The 21,309-nt window shown below is 37.7% G+C and overlaps 1 pseudogene; it reads left to right on the forward strand.

The window, feature by feature from the left end:
• Window positions 1–933: 933 nt before the first annotated feature.
• On the forward strand, window positions 934–2,160 carry LOC145010545 (protein EARLY-RESPONSIVE TO DEHYDRATION 7, chloroplastic-like; annotated as a pseudogene).
• Window positions 2,161–21,309: the final 19,149 nt, after the last annotated feature.

Here is a 21,309-nt window from a genome sequence, read left to right on the forward strand (position 1 = left end):
AGACAAATGTCTCTAAATATATGACTAATGTAGGCAATATCAAAATACCATACATACACTTATGCTTTGTTGACCTTCAAGAAGATGTTAGGCCATATCCTCAAGATATTTTAGTCAAATTTCCAAGAAACTCAAAATAAAAGAAAAACAATGTAAAAAAGAAAATTCTTAAAGTACTTCAAAGTTGCAATTTTTGGCTAAAGTCTTATCATTTCATCTCTTTAACTCTTATGGACTCAATGCTTCAAACGTTTTTTTATTTTTTTATTTTTTTTATTTTATTTTTATTTTTTATAAACTTTTCTATTTTTTTTTAATAATTTTTTAGAATATACTTTATAACTAATGTGAAACTCATGACTTTCAGTTAGGGCTGTCAAATCGGACAGTTATGTCGTGTTTTTGTCTGATACGATACGACACGATAAGGTTTTGTATAACACGAACACGACACGACACGATGTTGTATATTTTTTCATTAACACGAAAATGAACCAATTAAAACACGACAACACTACATGACACGAAAAATACAATATTATACAACTATTAGTGTATTTCATTCATATTTAAAAATAAAAACACGATAAAAACGACAAACATGAAAAACCGGACAACCACATGCTTAATCGTATCAATTTCGTGTCGATTTATGAACACGAACACGACACGACACGACATCGTATTTTTTATTCTTGACATGAACACGAATTCAAATTTTGATTTCGTCCCGATTTCATTTCGTTTCGTGTATTTTTATCGTATCGTGTCATAAATTGACACCCTTACTTTCAATGAAGTCTATGTAACGACATTCTTCTCAATGAATTCCAAACCAATTGGCTTGTGGTTATTAAATGTAAAACATCATGAGGGGGTAGTAGTCAAACTTTTAAGGCCAGTTTATCTCCTAAAAAAGATAAAACTTTAAAAATGGTTCCTGTGGTTTTCAAAAATATCAAGTTTAATTCTTAAGTTTAAAAAACCTCACAAATGGTCCCTGTGGTTTCAAAACTTTTAACAAATATTCATTTTCGGTAACTCCGTTAGATTTTGGCCGTTAAGTGAAGGGTATTTCTATCATTTCACTGCCACATGGACCATTTATGAAGATTTGTCTTATTTAAAAAAAACTAATTATTTAATTATTTAATATTAAAGGGTATTTATGTCCTTTTCGTCCCACCCACCCTCTCTCTCTCTCTCTCTCTCTGTCTCTCTCTCTCTCTTTCTCTGGGTGCTTGTTTCCCGCAATCCGACCTCAAATCGAGCCCTCAACAACCACAGAACACGAAATCAGACGGATCACACTATTTCTTCACTCTTTGCGTACCTTCTTATACAAAATCCGGAAACGATTCGGATTTCGAATATGAGAGTTTGTTAAATTACGGGCTAACGATTTCGAGTAAAGGTCTGGAGAAGGAGTTAGAGGAGTTTGATCGGGTTTTAGAAGAGTATAATGCATTTTCAGTGAAAGAGGTCAAGAGGAGTGTGTCGGCAACGGTGGCGGTGGATAATGGTGGTTCTGTGGAGGCTAAAGCCGCATTGTATTGGACGACATTAGCGCTAAATGTTGAGGATTACAGTGGGTCTGTTGCGAGGATGATTGTTGCGGGATCAGATCAGTTAATCAAGGGAATTTTGTGGTGTGGGGATGTGATGGTGGATCGATTAAAATGGTGAAACGAGTTTTTGAAGAAGAGGACGAAACCTGGTTCAAAAGCTGAAGTTAGTCCAAAAGCTTTGAAGAGAGTGAAGAGGTATCATCTTGTTTTCTTCTACAACATTACTTTTATCCATTGAACACTTCTAATTCCATATCTATTCAATTTCATTTTGTGTCACAGTTAAGAGATTGACAAAGATGTCAGAAGGCGTAGCAATCGGGATTCTCTCTAGTGTTGTGAATGTATCTGGATTCATCACAGGCTCCCTCGTGAACTCCAAACCCGACAAGAAGTTCTTCAACTTCATCATCATTTTTGTTATGTCTCCCTTCTTAAATCATCATTTTTGTTACCATAAATAATTCTCGAATCATTTCTCAATTCTGTTTCTGGGTTTTTGTTCGCAGATAAAGTATGTGAATCCCTTGAAGTTGTAGGGAGAGAGGTGATGACGGTGGATCTGTGTGTTGTGATCGGAGTAGAGTCATGAAGTAAAGGGGTTAACAGGTTTTTGTTCGCAAAACCACCGTCTAAATACCCTTCACTTAACAGGTTTTTAATCGAAATAAATGGGTTGCTAAAGGGAAGGGTTGACGGTAGATCTCTGTGTTTTAATCGAAGTAGAGGCATGAGGTCACTTACCTTGGGCGGTGTCACCTAGTGGTGATGATGGCAGAAGGAGCAATAAAAGCTTCGATTCTAATGGAGAAAGTGGTTCGACGTTTTTGAGAGAGAGAGAGAGAGAGAGAGAGAAAGAAAGAAAGAAAGAGAGAGAGAGGGAGAGAGAGAGAGAGAGAGAGAGGGTGGGATCCTTTAATATTAAATAATTAGTTTTTTTAAATAAGACAAATCTTCATAAATAGTCCCTGTGGCAGTGAAATGACAAAAATACCATTCACTTAACGGTCAAAGCTAACGGAGTTAATGAAAAGGACTATTTGTTAAAAGTTTTGAAACCAAATGGACCATCTGTGAGGTTTTTGAACTTAGGGACTAAACTTGATATTTTTGAAAACCATAGGGATCATTTTTGAAGTTTTGTCCCTAAAAAAACATAATAAAACTACACACATGCTTGGAATTTAAATTTCAGCCCTTATTGTATACATAAATTATTAAACATAAATAAAGCAAGGGAGAAAAAGAATTAACTCCTATATAGCGGTGAGATTACATTAATGATATGTTGCTTTATAGATACTATGCTTGATTCTCTTTGTGTTTGACTTAATATTGGAACTCAAGATATCATTGTTGATTTGTTGGCTACTAATTTGTTAATCTTGTGCTAAATATATCTGTTAAAGCTCGAAATATGTAATGGTTAGGACCTATTCGTGTCGCTAAAGTAAGCTATTCATGTTGTTAAGAGTCTGTTTTAGAATTCTATAGTCGCAATGTATATATGTATTGTCACGCAAGTGTCAACCTGTCGCATTGTGAATATCTAATTCTTCACCTTCTTAATATATTTTTTACCATTACTTTTGCATTCAATTAAAAAAGAAATTCAAGAAGTGGGAAAATTGGAAAAACTTGCACTACCAAAGTTTGAAACATCAAATACTTAACTAAAAACAAGAAAATTCCAAAACACTAGATTTTTTTTTTCAAACCAACGGTCGGGTACTCGGGTTGCGTCCCACTAGGCGTTTTTGTTTCTTTAGTCGTGAGCCGAACTCCACCCCTCCCATATATCTATTCATTTGGTTTGATGAGTGTTTTTTTCCTTTATTCCGTTCATCACATTTTTTCTTGTACTTCATGATTTTTTATAGACTTCTCGATCATTTTCCTTACTTAAACTCTCTTCAAATTTGTTATGCTTTTTCCTCGTACAATTTCTCTTTTCTTTTTCTCTCTCACACTTTTCCTTTTTTTGTTTTCTTTTCACTCTTGGACACATTCCACTTGTGGCATTTGTATGCACTAGTCACAACCTTGTTATAGTGGCACATCAATTATGGGTATATATACGAGATCATCACCTTTAAGCTTCTCCCCTTTAACTATTTTGGGTGTCAATAAGTCTCGTTTGCTATTCACGGTGTCTCTAGGCTCTTCATTCTCACATTCCTCTTGGTACTCCTCCTCCATGACATATTCATCATCATAGTAATTAATCAACCCCTTATTTATGTAATGAACCAAAGTTCTCATGTTCTTTTCTATATATTCTTCTTGAATACCTCCATGAGAAAGATAGTTATATTCCTAAAATCTTGCATTAGATGTTCATACGAATTATAATTGAATATCTTATTCTCCTTATTCTTCTTGTCCGATAATTCCACGAATCTAACTTTATCTTCTATGTCAGCTTCAATGTCATAAACTTGGTTATCAAAATTTTCTTCAATTTCCTTAGAATTTGTGAAGCTAAGGATATCGAAATCGCGACACAATGAATATTTTTGTTCGATTAAATCTTTTAAATTTTCATCTACTTTCAACATGGTATTGGTAGCATCACGACGTAATTGCACATTTACCTCTAAGTCCATAAATCTCCTACATTCTTCGTCAGCCAGTTACATTTCCTCTTCAAATCTTTATTAGTCCAAGGTTCTTCCTTCTGTAACTCTGGCATTATCTTTTAATCCTCCTCCTGAATGCATCAACATGAAATATTTTACATTTTCCCTTTTTAACAATATTTTCTTCTATAACTCCAAAAATTAATTCTTTTGATCCCACTCATAAAACGATCTTTAAATTACTCACATCGACCAAGGCTCTAGCGATGATGTGAATTTGTCTTTCTAGAATAATGAGAAGTTCCTCATCTTCCTCCATCTCAAAAATTACAAAGTGAATCAGAAAAATGAAAGGTCCAATTTTTACCATCACATCTTGCACAACCCCCTTTAGGTAAATAACCATTTTTTCCATATGTATTGTCATCTTTGTGTGTATAGGGTCTAGTAGTCCCAACTTCAAGTAATATGACTATGACATCAAATTCACACTAGCACCGAAATTAGTGACTTCATTTGTCTTTATAGAATTTCCAAACTCACAAAGAAGCATGAGGCTTCCTGGATCTGCCTTCTTCAATGGAACCTTGTTAACAGTTATACTCACCAGTTCGTCCATTCTATTTTTGTACCTTCTTAACTCCTTGAGGAAAAAAATACATAATTTGGTATTCTGATGAGCCCATCAATGAAAGCAATATTGGTTAGCCCAATCTAATTCATGAACATTTTATGTTCTTCTAATTCATTCTTCATTTTTCTAGCCGGATATGGTAGCGGTAAGTGAAATGTTTTCAGAGTTTAGATTCTATTTCCTAGCAGACATTTCTCAGTGCGGTGTATATTGTATCATGGCACAAAAAGCTAATGAGTTGCACTTGGGTTTTCTTTTAGTTTATAACTAGATATCATCTAATATATTAGTGGAAATAAAGCTTACAGAGTCCAGAAGAGGTACCTCCAATAGTTGTATCTGCCTTGACTTGAATATACGGGTTTAATTTGTGAAAACCCGAAATTTATTCCGTCATTTTTAAACCCTTTTTCCGTTAATAAGACTCGTTACATTTAACTGTCCGTTAACTTTTGGACTGATTAATAAATTTGGGACTTTTTGAATGACTTTGTGAGGGTTGAAATAAATTAGAAACACCCCAAATTTTTCCCTTGAAAATTTTTTAGTTTCAACCAAATCAAAATGCGACCACTAAATCGGGTGCGACCAAAAGCCCCGTTTAACGGCAGTATCGGGTAGATTTTCACTGAGCCCCAACTCAAACCCTTATATAAGGGAGAGTAAACTCCATTTCCACCTTTTCCGCTCTCTCTCTACAACTCGTTTTCGAGCCAAAAACACCTGTTTCGAGCCCCAAACTAGTAAGAACTCTATCCTAACTCGTTGTATAGCTTAACTAACATACAAATTCGTGTTTAAAACATCAAATAGGGGTAAATTCATGTGTTTACGGCCCAAGAACACTCTTGGACCGTGAACACCCCTAAATGGGGTTTTTAAGCCCAAAAACCCCTCCAAATTGCCCCTAAGGCTTAAATATGACTTGTGGACTTACACATTCGGACGTAGAACACCTTGAACTATAATTTTGGGGAGTAAAATTGAGTTTACTACCCAAGACATGCTTGGGCCATAAACTCCTCTTCATGGGGAGTAAACTCAAGTTTAAGTGTTAGAAATGCCCCTAAACACCTCCTATGGCCTTGGAAAAATGTCTAGAAGCAATTCCACGAATGTAAAGGCTTTAAACATTTAAGAAACCATGGACTTAGGAGTTTACGGCCGTAAACCCCCTTAGAATTGGTCCATGGGCCGTAAACTCCCATTAAGTGCCCAAATGATGCCCTAACACCCCCATTTGGCTTGGAATAATGCTTAGAACTTTATACTCTTTCATTTAAGGCTGGGAACTATGAAAGAAATGACCACGTGAGAGTTTACGGTCGTAAAATCCTTGTTTATGGCCGTGAACTCCTTAAATGGTCCCTTAAGAGCCTTAAACCCCTTCATATGCATTATATTTGGACCTAGCCTAATTCTATGAATGATATAAGGCCATTTAACATCCTAGAACACTCCCACCATGAGTTTACGACCATAAACTCATGGGGACATGGTCTTAGGGACTTGAACTCTATAAAGAGTTTACCCTTGAAGAGTAAACTCCCTATCTAAACCATACACACCCTTAAAAGTTACCCGGGACACACCAAGCACTTAACCAAAGTGTTTTCCGCACTTTAGGATGTGTATACATGTTTAATTAGTATTATATTTACTAATTGTATGCAAACATATGTTATCATATGTTTAATAGGTCACTAAGTGTGTTCAAGTCTTTACTTGACACCAAGCACCCAACCGACACCTTCGTCGGATCCACTTACATCAGGTGAGTTCATACCCCTGAATTAACCTTTTGAAATGTTTTTACATGTTTTATGGGGGGGGGGGGGAATAGAAGTTAAACATGCCAGTTATCATATCAATCACATGTAATTGATACCCCGCATGCACAAGGATTCATTACACTGTTAACTGTTTTACCAAGTATGATACTAGAAATGGTTTTCTAAAACGCCTTTATGTTTCCAAAGCTTTTCTCAAATTACCACTCGTGCTGTATGTTTTATTTCAAACTCTGCTACAGCAGCATTTTAAACAAAGGTTTTCTCTACTTTATCAAGGTTACAATCAAAACTTGTTTATGAATGATTTTCTTAAAGTATAAAGGTTTTCCAAAGATTTCATCAAAGTTTTCTTCCTTGTTTTATGCTCCCACTTTGTTAGATACTACCGCTTCGTTATACTTCTTCGTAGCCAATTCTACTACTTTGTTAACACTTTTACTTCACGATACACTTTTACTTCACGATTCACTTATACTTCACAATATGCTTATACTTCACGATACGCTTTTACTTCACGATTCTCTTATACTTCACAATACGCTTATACTTCACGATACGCTTTTACTTCATGATACGCTTATCCTTCACGATACACTTTTACTTCACGATACGCTTTAACTTCACTATACACTTATACCTCACAATACGCTTATACTTCACGATACACTTATACTTCACGATATGTTTATAGTTCACGATACGCTTATACTTCACGATACGCTACTACTTCACGATACACCCCTATTCGTTAATCTTATACCTTGTGAAACGCTCCTACTTCCTTAAACACTTAAACTTAGTTAAATGTATGCCTATGCTCGTATAGTTATATAAATAATGTTTAAAGGACTTAGGAAGGCTAGTTCACCCTATTTCCTTTTCTTCGTTGAGATGTGGTCTGGTGGGATCGAATACCCGTCCGAAGGTCGTTTGGTCATTAGTTATACATTATGTACACAACCATAGACATATAGGTTTACATTAGTCAGTTCAGTTGTGAGTCTCTATCATTAGTCCAGTATTTCACATCATATCTCACTACACAAGATACATCTTCAGTATACGGCCTTCTCCGTTGTCAGGATAGTAACTAGAGTCCCTTGTAGGGAGAGCGGGCATTATGTGTATAGAACTATACGGGATTGACACCCCCGCACCCTGACTGCTAGCTATAGTCCCCGGCCTACCAAGCCCAAAGGGTGACATATGTCACATTATTACCGATGCTTGCAGGGCGTCAAGTTCTCTAGTGTCTATTAGTATGGTTGCGAGTATCTCGGGGTTACCTTATAATTCATGGCCTTAAGGTAACGAGTTTTAACATTGTATTCACTGTATTTAGACCTTGATAGACGTATCATTTATTTGATATTGTCTGGGGTCTATGTACACTGTATTTAGACCTTGCTAGACGTATCATTCATTTGATACTGTCTGGGGTCTGTGTTCATTGTTTTTAGACCTTGCTAGACGTATCTTTCATTTGATACTGTCTGGGGTCACCGTCCCCTTTTTTGTTAGACTGAGCCAGACGTACCGTTCGTTCGATACTCCCCTGGAGTCTATGAATTATTTTGCCTTAGTCAGTAGTCTTCACTGCTGAGGCATATGTTATTTTCCCTGATATCCTCCTGCTTTCTTTCAAAATCAATACCACATTTTGATAATGATAGTGTTAAGGAAAAATTACTTTTTACCACATAATTTTGTCCAGTCTTGGTAGAAGACTGTTTTTAATTAGAAAATATAGGATTTTCTGGAAAGGACTCTAATTCACTGTATACTTTAAAACTACTACTTATATAAAGTTATTTGGATGAAATGACACTATATACTTATGAACTCACCAGCATTTGTAAAAATGCTGATACTCGCTTTTCAAATAACTTGTATTCTCAGGTCAGCTTTAGACAGGTACATTCCAGGAGCTTTTGGATGAGGACAGTTAGTACCAAGCTGCATCTATATCATTACTTGTATTAATTTGATGTTGTAATATAACGTAAACCATGTAAAACTATTACTATTAATGCAATAGTTGTTGTACTTTGATTACTATACTGCATATGTTGTGATACTTGACATGACGTCATCCACCCTAGAATGTTTCCGCCGTTCCGGTTTTGGGGTGTGACAGATTGGTATCAGAGCATTGTTTATAGTGAGTTGAGTATATCAATTCATAAAAGATATATAGCCTATAAATACATCGGGATAAAACACTCTGACCAAGAATTATACTTTAAAATATAACCATATTTTATCAAAGTATAACAACATTCAGAATCTAAACACTTAAACACAAGTATCATAAGAAGAACAAGAATAAAAGTCTTCGGATGTTGAGCACTACAGTCAAACCTGGGCAATTATGTAATCGTAAGCTGGAATAAATGTAACCTGATCAACTACATTTATTCGAGATGCGATGAACGTGTGCTTGGGAGTGATAGTGGTGTTGCAACAGGTCTGAAACTTACCAACTAGAAATGCTAGAGCCAAACATAAAGTTTAAAATACTATAGGAGTATTTTGGAATACTAAAAGACTCACACTAATCCCAGAATCATATTCAGAAGATAAGAAACAAACAACCAATTAAAATACCATAGGGTTATTTTAGGATCCATAGATAACCTTTTGTGAAAAACTAAAAAGATCCTTATTGATATACCTACAACTACAGAGGATATACTCCCAAGGTTATATATAATAAGGATCCCATAGGATAAGAATATGTGGTTTCTCCCTACTTCCTTTTGCTCGTTGGGATGTGGATATAGAGTAGTATCACATATTCGAAGGCCTATCGGATCTAAGCTATATATGATTTGTATACCCTACGTAATTGTAGCAGGACTCGATATGGATCACCCAGTGAAATGTTAATAATCTCTTAAGATTCTTTAGACATTTCCATTCTCGCACAAACCCTGTAGAAAACCCTATCTAATTCAGTACTCGGCAGAAGAGGTGATTCAGACCCAGAAGAGGTTCATTGATAGGATTTCCAATTAGGAAATAAATGAACCAAGACGAGACTATTGGAATCACCAAGTGCCTATATCTTTTTAGGGACATGGTGGGAAATTCGTCTAAGCTTCCGAGATTTCCAGTCATCCATCCTGAAGCGATGACACTCGGAATCAGAAGGAAGGCGGGGTAGAGATTCAATATGTCCATAAGAGGAGAGAATCCTAGGTAACTACCCGAAGGAAACTAACATCGGTCTCAGTCAAAGATATGAGGCAGACGAAGGGAGCCAGTACATGGAACCCGAGGACTGTCTTTTCCTCGTGTTCATCACGCTAATACACCCATAAAAGAATACAATTTAGTGAGTTAGTGGTTACACTAATCACACTATGTATTAGGTAAATCGCCATTTCTCAATGCCAGTAACACGATTAGAGCGGATCCCCACACCTCTATTGAGTACATTTAGCCATAATTCTTCATGAGTTTTTCTTCCCGCAGACTTCGTTCCGAACTGTTCTCAAATCTTTCCAGGCCGGAAAGTGAAACATTTCCTAGTATAAAGGTAACTTAGTAGGAACGACTCCCATCTTATGGCTTTTTCCGATACTCACACTCCTACCTTGTACACCAGGACTACATCATAGGGATGTAGGTCGACACTCAGACAACCAATATCCAAGGAACGAGAAAAATTTACGCCTAATACAGTAAGGATAGATACGTCCATGGTTAACCTTCGTCTCTCATCAGCTTATGTTCCTTTTTCTATGTAGGAAAACCATGACTCTGAAGAAGCGTAACCCATCCTCCGACAAGAAACCAACCCTCCTATTCGATGAAGCTATGTTCCAAGCTGCAGTTTCGGTAGCCGTAGCAGCTGTCATGGCTCAGCTGAATGCTAACAACGCCAATGTTAGCAAGAACCCTATTGGGAATTCCGATCCCAGCCACAGACAACAGCAACCCTCCACCGCATACCCAATCACCCAAGGACCTCAGCCAACTTTACTAAAGAGAAGGTTCCAGAACGGGGAGGCAAGTACCTCGGCTCAAGGTCCTATTGAAGGGCAACGAGCTGAGGCAGTCAATACCCTTGCCAGCCCTTCCATCTCGACTTCAAGAAGACCATACCTAGGAAACCTTACCCACTATAGCAAGTGTAGCTACCATCATCATGGTATATGTCGGGAACTCTATTGTGCTAGGTGCCACATGAAGGGGCATACTGCTCGCGTCTGCAGAACCCCGGTTGAGTTTATTACATTAACCACCAATGTGGCGACCAATGCAGTTTGCCACCTATGTGGTGAGATTGGACACTTCAAGAAGGACTGTCCAACCAAAGGGAACAACAAGGACACAGGAGGAGTCTAACTCTAATGCTTAGGGAGAAGCAGAAAGGAACCTGGTAGAAATTTTGGTAGTCTCTCATTCCAGATAACTAACTGAAAACACTAAAAGGCTAACTCTAATATAATTACTTCCCCATTAAGGTGAAAGTCGCAACATTGTTAAAAAAATTTAAAATTTCATCAGGTAAAACTATAATAGCTAGATATATACGTTACGGCCATGTATAATTGAGATGGATAGACCTAGAGTGAGTGAATGCCGCCTCATTTCCTGTTCCTCGTTTGGTTGTGGATTTAAAGTGAAGTCGCTCAGTCAACAGTCCTCCCCACCTTAATTATACATGACTAGTATATGTTAGGCGATCATAGAAATGCCTCGTGAGAACCCATTCATGAAAAGGTACTTTACTCAGAAACACTCAGGACCCTCTATAGTTCCACGTCGACTCTATCGGTCCAAGTATCCGCGACAGTGATACACGGGACGAAACCCGAGACGCCAAGAACCGGTGTGCCTGTTCGGCACATGACTCTATTGAACCTCATTCTATATGATGTTGATGTATGCTAACTTCGACGCCTCTATCAATCATGGTTCGACATCGTGCAACCATGTGTAACTCCCTAGTGTTGTGTAAAAAGAACTTTCTCCATAGCCATTTCGGCAAACAAAGGTTCTTCTGAACCTAAACAAGATAAAAACAATAAAGACTAATGCGATCCGTCAGTCGTCACTCTTATTTCAAACCTCCCGAAGTACCCAGGAAAAGAGTACCGCACGCTGTTAACCAACCCTTCTTAGACAGATAGAAACCGAAGCGAAAGACACTGTAGGCATTCTAGAAGATGATAACCACTCGAAGCATACCTCGTAGATTTCCCAGAAAGACGCTTCGCACCTCACAATCAGGTCGTGAGTTGAGAGGATAGAACTCATGAGACTGACCACTATAACCGAGTATGATCCCTACCATGAACCTCATAGTAAGACCCTTCATCCTGTTCCATAGAATAGGAACTAGAGTCAAGAGAACCCTTGCAGGTTGAGCTACTATAATGAACACAAATCCGAAGTTTGTTGTCATCCCTGTTAAGCCAACATAGTAGCTAACACCCTCAGTTGATAAAGAAATCTCAGTCGTAAGAGCCAAGGACATTGACTACGACCATCCATTCATTCTTAATCCCACAAATTAAGCATCTCAACGGATATCATGGAAATCCAGAAACTGAAATAGGTTAAACCCTGAGATGAGTGGATGAAGAGATTAAAGTTCTGAATGATGGGAACCTATACTCACTAGATTTGACCTAGACTGATAAAACTCAGAACCTTCGGAAGAGTAGTTGCAGAAGGTGTTCGCACTACTCAGGCACTTCGTCCACCCCATTACAGACGAGTAGTGCCTAGGATTCGCCGCCCTCTCACGTGGAAGAAGTCACCGCCGCCTTGTAGGCGATAGACTACATTCTCCGAAGCAAACACTAGAATACCGAGAACCACAGGATAACCTTCGCAGCCAAGAATACTTGATCAAAGTGCGAAAGTAGTCACGTTAAGCCTCATAACCTAGATCTTGAAGAGATTATAGACTTGACACTAGTCTAGGTGTTAGTCGATGGGTTATACAAGAGCAACCGCTTTCCGCACTGAAATAAACAGACGTATTAGAGATTCATTAAACTACTAGGTGTTCCACAAATACTATCTCGCACAGAAATAGTAGAACCACCTCCCGGGATAGTCCAACACTCGTCTGGTGAAACCCTATCTCCCCGATCCTGAGGGTTTCCATTGGAAATATCTCAAGAATCAGAAGTGCAGGTTCATTTTGCACAAGATTGAGATAGACACTCTGCAACAAACAAGCACCCGTAGACACGCAATCCATCCGATGATCTAGAGACAACCTGAAGGACTACACTTCCAGTATGAGAGAGAGCGTTAGGAACTTCGGAATGGCCATCACGCTAGTGATGATCTTGCCATAGAAGTACACTATGTTCTAAGTACTAAAAGTCTCTACCCTTCCGAGAGATTGAGACCATCCGAGATCCTTTACGGAGATTGGTCCAACTCTCAGCAGACCACTACTACTTTCGGATATTCCACAAACTTCATCCTAGATCGATCCACTTCTTAGACTTGATAAGTGCTTGCCCGATGTCACTCTTCGTATCCCACACATCTTGATAGAAACCACTGAGAATCCTAACTTCGTAGACATACTTGTAGGAAATCGCTAACTACACGAGACGGAATCTGCATCCCATAGGTGAAGGTTTGTTGGAATGACAAACACAGGCCAGAGATCACTTGGGAGTTCAAGGCAAACCGAATAGGAAGTACCCTCCTGCTTTACTCGGTCATTCATACCTACTTCCTTGCCTAAACCTGAATTTCGGGACGAAATTCCCTCTAACGGGGAGATGATGTGACAACCCAAAATTTATTCCGTCATTTTTAAACCCTTTTTCCGTTAATAAGACTCGTTACATTTAACTGTCCGTTAACTTTTGGACTGATTAATAAATTTGGGACTTTTTGAATGACTTTGTGAGGGTTGAAATAAATTAGAAACACCCCAAATTTTTCCCTTGAAAATTTTTTAGTTTCAACCAAATCAAAATGCGACCACTAAATCGGGTGCGACCAAAAGCCCCGTTTAACGGCAGTATCGGGTAGATTTTCACTGAGCCCCAACTCAAACCCTTATATAAGGGAGAGTAAACTCCATTTCCACCTTTTCCGCTCTCTCTCTACAACTCGTTTTCGAGCCAAAAACACCCGTTTCGAGCCCCAAACTAGTAAGAACTCTATCCTAACTTGTTGTATAGCTTAACTAACATACAAATTCGTGTTTAAAACATCAAATAGGGGTAAATTCATGTGTTTACGGCCCAAGAACACTCTTGGACCATGAACACCCCTAAATGGGGTTTTTAAGCCCAAAAACCCCTCCAAATTGCCCCTAAGGCTTAAATATGACTTGTGGACTTACACATTCGGACGTAGAACACCTTGAACTATAATTTTGGGGAGTAAAATTGAGTTTACTACCCAAGACATGCTTGGGCCATAAACTCCTCTTCATGGGGAGTAAACTCAAGTTTAAGTGTTAGAAATGCCCCTAAACACCTCCTATGGCCTTGGAAAAATGTCTAGAAGCAATTCCACGAATGTAAAGGCTTTAAACATTTAAGAAACCATGGACTTAGGAGTTTACGGCCGTAAACCCCCTTAGAATTGGTCCATGGGCCGTAAACTCCCATTAAGTGCCCAAATGATGCCCTAACACCCCCATTTGGCTTGGAATAATGCTTAGAACTTTATACTCTATCATTTAAGGCTTGGAACTATGAAAGAAATGACCACGTGAGAGTTTACGGTCGTAAAATCCTTGTTTATGGCCGTGAACTCCTTAAATGGTCCCTTAAGAGCCTTAAACCCCTTTCATATGCATTATATTTGGACCTAGCCTAATTCTATGAATGATATAAGGCCATTTAACATCCTAGAACACGCCCACCATGAGTTTACAGCCGTAAACTCATGGGGACATGGTCTTAGGGCCCTGAACTCTATAAAGAGTTTACTCTTGAAGAGTAAACTCCCTATCTAAACCATACACACCCTTAAAAGTTACCCGGGACACACCAAGCACTTAATCAAAGTGTTTTCCGCACTTTAGGATGCGTATACGTGTTTAATTAGTATTATATTTACTAATTGTATGTAAACATATGTTATCATATGCTTAATAGGTCACTAAGTGTGTTCAAGTCTTTACTTGACACCGAGCACCCAACCGACACCTTCGTCGGATCCACTTACATCAGGTGAGTTCATACCCCTGAATTAACCTTTTTAAATGTTTTTACATGTTTTATGGGTGGGGGTGGGGAATACAAGTTAAACATGCCAGTTTTCATATCAATCACATGTGATTGATAACCCGCATGCACAAGGATTCATTACACTGTCAACTGTTTTACCAAGTATGATACTAGAAATGGTTTTCTAAAACGCCTTTATGTGTCCAAAGCTTTTCTCAAATTACCACTCGTGCTGTATGTTTTATTTCAAATTCTGCTACAACAGCATTTTAAACAAAGTTTTTCTCTACTTTATCAAGGTTACAATCAAAACTTGTTTATGAATGATTTTCTTAAAGTATAAAGGTTTTCCAAAGATTTCATCGAAGTTTTCTTCCTTGTTTAATACTCCCACTTTGTTAGATACTACTGCTTCGTTATACTTCTTCGAAGCCAATGCTACTACTTTGTTAACACTTTTACTTCACGATACACTTTTACTTCATGATTTACTTATACTTCACAATATGCTTATACTTCACGATACGCTTTTACTTCACGATTCTCTTATACTTCACAATACGCTTATACTTCATGATATGCTTTTACTTCACGATACGCTTATACTTCACGATACACTTTTACTTCACGATACGTTTTAAATTCACTATACACTTATACTTCACTATACGCTTATACTTCAAGATACACTTATACTTCACGATACGCTTATACTTCACGATACGCTTATACTTCACGATATGCTACTACTTCACGATACACCCCTATTCGTTAACTCTTATACCTTGTGAAACACTCCTACTTTGTTAAACACTTAAACTTAGTTAAATGTATGCCTATGCTCGTATAGTTATATAAATAATGTTTAAAGGACTTAGGAAGGCTAGTTCGCCCTATTTCCTTTTCTTCATTGACATGTGGTTTGGTGGGATCGAATACCTGTCCGAAGGTCGTTTGATCATTATTTTTACATTAGCCAGTTCAGTTGTGAGTCTCTATCATTAGTCTAGTATTTCACATCAGATCTCACTACACGAGATACATCTTCAGTACACGGCCTTCTCCGTTGTCAGGATAGTAACCAGAGTCTCTTGTAGGGAGAGCGGGAATTATGTGTATAGATCTATACGGGATTGACACCCCCGCACCTTGACTGCTAGCTACAGTCCCCGGCCTACCAAGCCCAAAGGGTGACATATGTCACATTATTACTGACGCTTGCAGGGCGTCAAGTTCTCTAGTGTCTATTAGTATGGTTGCGAGTATCTCGCGGTTACCTTATAATTCATGGCCTTAAGGTAACGAGTTTTAACACTGTATTCACTGTATTTAGAACTTAATAGACGTATCATTCATTTGATACTGTTTGGGGTATGTGTTCACTGTATTTAGACCTTGCTAGACGTATCATTCATTTGATACTGATTGGGGTCTATGTTCACTGTTTTTATACCTTGCTAGACGTATCTTTCATTTGATACTGTTTGGGGTCTGCGTCCCCCTTTTTGTTAGACTGAGCCAGACGTACCGTTCATTCGATACTCCCCTGGAGTCTATGAATTCTTTTGCCTTAGTCAGCAGTCTTCACTGCTGAGGCATATGTTATTTTCCCTGATATCCTCCTGCTTTCTTTCAAAATCAATACCATATTTTGATAATGATAGTGTTACGGAAAAATTAATTTTTACCACATAACTCTGTCCAATCTTGGTAGAAGACTGCTTTTAATTAGAAAATATAGGATTTTTTGGAAAGGACTCTAATTCACTGTATACTTTAAAACTACTACTTATATAAAGTTATTTGGATGAAATGACACTAAATACTTATGAACTCACCAGAATTTGTAAAAATGCTGATACTCACTTTTCAAATAACTTGTATTCTCAGGTCAGCTTTAGACAGGTACATTCCAGGAGCTTTTAGATGAGGATAGTTTAGTACCAAGCTGCATCTATATCATTACTTGTATTACTTTGATGTTGTAATATAATGTAAACCATGTAAAGCTATTACTATTAATGCAATGGTTGTTGTACTTTGATTACTATACTGCATATGTTGTGATACTTGACATGACGTCATCCACCCCAAAACGTTTCCGCCGTTCTGGTTTTAGGGTGTGACATAATTCAGTATTGCTCAATAATGTTCCTAGTAAATGCTCATGTAGAAGTCGATATAATTGTCCTATTTGTTTTTGTAGATTGAGTATAGATGCTTATTGATTACGAGGTGTATTTTGTTGATCCTTTATAGTTGATTCAGTGGCATTATGGTGTTTTTTCTAGGATTCGGTGAATTGAGCAATAATAGCCTTGCAGTCGTGTTTCTTTTTCTTGTAAGACCTGGTTCTTTTGATAGAACCCTTGACCAAGTTATCGATATTTTTTATCCATCTCTTTTTGGTACTCGTCAGAGGGCTTACACTCTTTCTTTTGTCACCTCCAATCTTGATCATACTTGTCCCCGCCTGAAGAGAAAACTTATGCCTTTTTGTTCCCATTCTTGTCTAGATCATAATCCTTGGTTAAGTATGGACCACTATAATTGTCACAACTCAAATAAATAACATGTATAGTTTTTAAATGCTCCAGTCTATGTCAACCAATTTTGCATTGAAAGATGTCAAACCATCGATCCCTCGATACTTGGTCTTCTTGGTAACACTTCATCTCTTGGTGAATGTCACTCTCTATAATTGTTGGTCAAGACTTCAATAATCGCACTTCCATTCACCAGATTCTTCTTTGTAATGGGGCCTTGAGAGTCTACAAATTTTCTTATATAATAACTTATACACCATTATAAAAAGTTTGACCTCTTGATTCTCATTTAGATTGTGTTATGGGAAATTTAGTAACATCGTTTTGTAAAATTCACAAGCCTTGAAAAGTGTATGATCATCTAATTATTGGAAAGTGTTAAATTTATTGCAATTTTTGTCGGTGGATTGAATTGTTGCAAAAAAAATTATTTAAGTTCATCCGTTGATGTAATAGAACTTGCAGGTAAGATTTTACCCAGTTCTTTTCAACATCTTTAAACATGATCGTAGGTACTCTTAACATCACTACATCTTTTTAAACTCCTAGAATATAAAAGTAGTTATCTCTCTCGAACACCTCATCAATGTGTTTATTAGTATCTTCATGTTCTTTATCATAGAAAGGCATCTCTTTAAGCATATTGAAAAATTTCCTTTTCAACTCGTAATTTGTTGTTTGTGGAATTAATAGTTGACCTAAATCTAGGCAAGCTCCCCTACACAGTATAAATTACGTAATCTCCTAACATCGTATCTGCCTCATCATCCATCTCTCCTATTTTCCTTTTCTCTTCTCTTGATTCAATCACAGGATAACTTCTTTACAACTCATATCCATTTTCTCAATCGTTTCTTATTCTTTCTTTTGTTAAATTTGAGTGTTGGATCCTCGTTGGGGGAAACTACCTCGGATGTGAATCATCTGGTCGTTCACTATTGCTATAAAAACAAAAAAAGAAAAAACAAATGTGTAAAAACGAAAAAAATGAATTATCATAAGTACATATATTGAGCTTTAGAATCTTCTTCTTTCTTATGGTTGAATTATCATAAGTTCATTGGATTTAATAATGTGATTACCGATTTGTAACATAGTTAACAATCTTGTTCATATTAATTAATACTAATGATTAGATTAATAATGAATCAATCTAAAGGATAATCTTTCATGTTATATTCATAATAATTAAATCAAATAAATTTTAGTGAACTAATGCTCTCTTAAATGTGTAAAGTTAATGATTAATGTTACATATTTCTTCAATCACTAGTTCTAATAGTTTATTATGAGAAACCAGGTAAGATACAAGGTTAGAGAATTAGATTGATAGTCTAAATCATATAAAAGAAGTAAAAATAAAAACTTTACAAAGAAGGGTACAAAGATTAATCCAAAATTAAAAAATAATAAATTTATAAATCCAAATCAATAATTCACACCATAGTAATTAGGTTTTTGTGCATCTAAACGTAATAATCATCTCTACCAAAAACATAATATAATTGATACTGAGACTTGTACACTTAAGGGATAAGTGTCGGGGTTTATCTGCTGAAGTTATAGCACAAAGAACAAGCCTGAAACACCTTGACCAGGAGTTCACGGTCACCACAATGGAGTTTAAGGCCGTAAACTCCATGTGGGCCGTAAACTCCACCTTATAAGTGTTGGATTTTGAGCATTCTAACACTCCTAAGTGTACATGCAACCCTAAATACCTTGGATCTATGTTTTCTCTATTATACATGCAAATATGAACTTCCAAGGTATTATCCTAATCTAGCATACAAAACAATGAATATAACAAGATAGAATACATACCTCTTTGATGTAGAATGTCTTCATGAAGCTTGAGTGCCTAGTGCCTTAAGTGTGACACCTCAAATGCTTCACACAACACCAAATACACTTGGAATAACTTAAGAGAATTCTACAACTTATGAAATCGGCTAGCCCTTCTTTTCGCTCACACTAGTGGCTGATTTTGGTGAATAATATGATGCTTATATAGTGTGTTACAATTAGGGTTACACCATGTAGGCCCTAATTGCCATGTGTAACACCCCAATTCTGGTATGATATTTATATTCTATTTATTGTTATTTTTCTTCAAGTTTTAAGGGGGGACTCGACAAGTCGGTAGCTGGACTCATCGAGTAGGGTCGCAATTTCGAGCACGTTTAAGTTGGCGACTCGACGAGTCCATATTCCGCACTCAGCAAGTCTGCCAGTCTGGATGAAACCCTAATTTCAAGGGTTTGCAACCTATTTAAACAACTTTTGGGGCCTCAAGTTAGCTCCCATCACCCCTCAGAGCATCATTCTCGAAACCCTAGAGCCCTCTTTGCATTTTGTGTGATTTTTTTGTGTTATTTGAAGATTTTGAGAGATAAAGGAAGGTAGATCAAGAAGAGAAGAAGGAGATCCTAGATCCTTGAGGAATTTCAGAAGAAAGTAAGGTATATCTTGGCCCTTTTCTGTTTCTATGCTTAAATCTCCTTTTTGAAGCCATTAAATCCATTCTTGAACCATTTCTTAGCTTAATAGTAGCATAGAGGACTCATGGAGTTGATTAGCCTTCGAATATAGCTAGATTTAAACTCCAGAAGCTTAGATCTAGCACCTTTATGGATCCATTTTGCATGAAAGCTCTAGATCTACTATTATAGTGTGCTTTGAAACTTAAAACCTTCATTTGATGTTATTCACATGTAAAGTTGGAAACTTTACGTGAAAATCAAGTCCGAGGAACCCATATCTATTAATGGTATGGAATGGTTTCAAGCAGAATCGAGTATATAATGTTTGCATGAATACGACTCGGCGAGTCATTAATATGACTCGGCGAGTCGAGTCGCGAGTCCCCTGTGTTTCCTTTTTCGAGTTATGCCGAGTGGTACCAGTAAGTGAGAGGTGGACTCGGTGAGCTAGAGGGTTAGACTCATTCATGGAAGAACCCGGCGAGTGAATGCCCTGACTCGGCGAGTCCAAGGACATCTTCATACTTCAAGAACAAACTCGACGAGTTGTTCATACAACTCAGCGAGTTGGATGCAGATTTTCGGAGTGTTAGTAGCGAAGAGGAAGTCGCCGAGTTTACGCCAAAACTCGACGAGTAGTAGCGAGTGGAATCAAGAAAGTAAGAGTAAGGACTCGACGAGTTGGCGGCCCAACTCGATGAGTCAGGTCAACTGAATGTTGACTTTGACAGTTAGGTTGACTTGGACCACGGGTAGGAGAGTCATTTTACCCTCAGTATTATTATTATCAGTAGTTGATTGATGGTGCTCATGGATATTGTAGCTGGGGTGAAACCGGAGACGCAACAGACAGATTCCGGAGCAGTCCTTTCAGCAGCTAGGCTACGAGGTGAGTTTCCTTCCAGTAGGAATGGGTATAAGGCCACAATGCAGGCCCGTTTAATTAGTAGTAGTTTCCGGACTTCGGTACGATGCAGTTGTTAGTGTGTTTGATGCATTCGTGGCTCAGACAGGATTTATGTGTTATGTGTTCTGGGCTACGGCCTGACGTGGTATGCAATATATGAGTTTATGATGATGTGTGTTATGCTAGTTGATATGTGTATATGCTATGCTATGATCAGTTAGTTCCGGACTTAGGTCCGATGCAGCTAGTTCCGGACATCGGTCCGATGCAGGGGACAAGGTCCCAGTCAGTTCCGGACTACGGTCCGATGCAGTTTCCAGGCTTCGGTCTGATGTAGTGGGCAAGGCCCAATACGTGTTTATATGTTATTGTATGGTATGTGGTAGTTTGGGGGAGCTCACTAAGGTTCGCGCTTACAGTTTCAGTTTTGGTTTCAGGTACTTCCGCAAGTAAGGGGAAGAGCTCGGGATGATGGCATCGCACACACCACAGCTTTAGTCTTTATCCTGGGAGTTTGTTTTGATTTGTAGTTTGATTTGATACAGTTGTTTCACGACATTTTATTATGAGTTGAGATATTTGGCGTATGGTTTTTATGATATGACAATTAGTATATGATTTTTATTACTAT

This window comes from Lactuca saligna, chromosome 8 (genome assembly GCF_052625555.1).
Source record: "Lactuca saligna cultivar CGN05327 chromosome 8, ASM5262555v1, whole genome shotgun sequence".
Classification (NCBI taxonomy): domain Eukaryota; kingdom Viridiplantae; phylum Streptophyta; class Magnoliopsida; order Asterales; family Asteraceae; genus Lactuca; species Lactuca saligna.